This window comes from Mandrillus leucophaeus, unplaced genomic scaffold, assembly GCF_000951045.1.
Source record: "Mandrillus leucophaeus isolate KB7577 unplaced genomic scaffold, Mleu.le_1.0 Scaffold1298, whole genome shotgun sequence".
Lineage (NCBI taxonomy): Eukaryota > Metazoa > Chordata > Mammalia > Primates > Cercopithecidae > Mandrillus > Mandrillus leucophaeus.
The window spans coordinates 105,590-108,420 of record NW_012101252.1 but is presented as its reverse complement, the minus strand read 5'-3'; the positions used below and the strand labels follow the sequence as shown (position 1 = coordinate 108,420).

Genomic DNA, 2,831 nt, shown 5'->3' with positions numbered 1-2,831 from the left:
ATAAAGGATTAGATTCTCATAAGGAGTGAACAACCTAGATACCCTGTGTAAGCAGCTTACAAGAGGGTTTGAGTCACACTCCTATGACAATCTAATGCCACCACCGATTTGACAGGAAGAGGAGCTCAGGCAGTAATGTGAGTGACAGAGAGTGGCTTTAAACAGATGAAGCTTTGCTTGCTCACCTGCCACTAGCCTCCTGCTCTGTGGTCCAGGTCCTAACAGTCCAGGGACTGGTACTGGTCCATGGCCTGGGGATTGGGAAGCCAGCCCTGTGTTAACCCATACTTTTTATCTTTATTTTTTGGAAACACTTTCCACTTATATTCTTGATTCCTCTGTATTTTATAGACAACTTAGAAATTCCTTTTGGAACAAGACAGGGTCTAATATTGTGTTTTTAACATACAACTTTGAATTAATTTTATCTGTGTATGCAACAGAGATGTGAAATAAACTAATCCTTAATCACTTTCAATTTTACTTTTATTTCATGCATATTAAGAATAAAACTGGGAAGTCCTAGGCAGAGCAACTGGGCAAGAGAAATAAAGGACATCCAAATTGGAAAAAAGAAAATCAAACTATCTCTTCATCAATTATATGATCTTATCCCTAGAAAACCCTAAAGACTCCTACAAAACACTCTTAGACTTGATAAATAAATTCAGTAAAGTCTCAGAGACTACAAAATGTACAAATACCAATGAGTAGTACCACTATACACCACCTACAGCCAAGCTGTGCATCACAACAAGAACCCAGTCCCTTTGACAATGGCTGCAAAAGAGTAAAATACCTAGGAAAATACTTAACGAAGCAGGTGAGTCAGCTATAAAAGGATAACTGGAAAACACCACTGAAGAAAATCAGAGATGACACAAATAAATGAACATACATCCTATGCTCCTGGACTGAAAGCATTAATATTGCGAAAATGACCATAGTGCCCAAAGCAGTCTGCAGATCCAATACAGTTTCTATCCAAGTACCAATGTCATTCTTCACAGAGTTATTTTAAAAAGCTGCCATTCATGTAGAACCACAAAAGAGCCCGAATAGCAATGCACACACAGAACAAAAGGAACAAACATGTTGGCATCACATGACCTGAAAACTGTAATTATTTTTAATGAGGTAAAAATGTATAAGAATATCACTGTTACTGTACAGAGAAGACAGTGAACAAGAAAACAAAAGGAATTTAAAAAGAGAATATCACTACCATATACATATATTAACTGACAGACTAAAATCTTCTACTGGAGATTATGTTAAGACTTGAGCAAAAGCTTCTAGAAATACTAAAAACAGAAACAAGACAAATAATTTTAAGGAATAAATTTTACAGAGAAATATGTATTTTAAAAAAAGAAAACAGATCTTCCTGAGAGCTATTATTAACCAATTCATCTTGACCAAAATTTTTAAATGAGGTGTAAAATTCTGCAATATAAAATAGATTCATTTTGACCATAGTTAATTGAAGGCAACTTTTAAACCAAAAATGTTCAGTTAAAGTTGAGTCTAACTTAGGAAAGAAATGACCTGTACCAATGGTAACAAGAAGCCACCCAGAGCCAGTTTGAAATCTAGTTAACCAATCAATGACCACTGGTCTTGCTCACCAACCACTACAGATGTGAGCAGCTTGCTTCTGAAATACAGCCAAGCAGCAGTACCTGCTCCATCAGAAGAGCCAGTGCCTGACCAGTATTCTTCTTACTATAGGAAGCAAAAAAATTCCAACTCTGTCTTTTTATTTCAAATACCAAAGGTTCATAATCCCTTGAAAAGAATTTGTAAGTCCATTAAATGTGCCACCCCAATTTTTAAAAAAATAAAAAGTGAGTGGCTGGGTGCAGTGGCTCACGCCTGTAATCCTAGCACTTTGAAGGGCCGAAGTGGGTGGATCACCTGAGGTAAAGAGTGTGAGGCCAGCCTGTCCAACATGGTGAAACCCTGTCTCTACTAAAAATACAGAAATTAGCCAGGCGTGGTGGCATGCCCCTGTAATCCCAGCTCCTCAGGAGGCTAAGGCAGGAGAAATACATGAACCCAGGAGGCGGAGGGTGCAGTGAACTGAGACCCCACCACTGCACTCCAGCCTGGGCGATAGAGTGAGACTCCATCTCAAAAATCAAATCAAATGAAATACTAGTAAAGTTTGCAAGTCCTCTGACTCAGTTTACCATAATTACAATTATGATTACTAGTAAAAGAATAAATAATGAATAACCACAATATTGGGTTTTCACCCTAAATAAAAAAAAATAGTATAAAGAATGTAGCTTATTATAAAGAGCCAAAACAATTTTTTAAATGCATATAATTAGCAGGCAAAACTATTAGAGTGAACCACGTCAAACTTTTTAAAAGTGAGAATCAATCAAACAATATACCCAGGATAAACTCCATTCACTCATTTAATAAGGATTTATTAGGTAGCTACATCCAATATGCTAGGCCTTTTTCTAGGCAGTGTGGATATGGTAGTGAAAAATAAAATCCCTATGCATGAGAGTGAGGTAAACACACAATAATAATGGACAGAGAAGACAAAATATACAGTACATTAGAGGAGAAAAACTAAAGCAGGAAAATGAAATGTTTACGTGTTTGATGGGGAGGGTGGTGGGAAAGTTGAGATGGTCAGAAAAGTCTCTGCTGACAAAGGGGATTTTTTTTTTCTAATACAAAAAACCTTTTATTTGTATATCAAAGACTCTAAGAAATGATGACATAAGGTTAGCAGTGTTGATGTCAAGATACAAATGGGTTTGAAGTTAGAGATGATAAGTCACTTTGTTTCATTGAACCTTCCCTTGGTT

At 36.7% G+C, this 2,831-nt stretch overlaps 1 protein-coding gene across 1 annotated transcript in view; it reads right to left on the bottom strand.

Moving 5' to 3' along the window:
• LOC105533935 (POTE ankyrin domain family member B2-like) overlaps positions 1-2,831 on the bottom strand; it is a 59,116-nt gene that overhangs the window by 27,922 nt on the left and 28,363 nt on the right. The gene's annotated exons all lie outside the window — the stretch shown is intronic.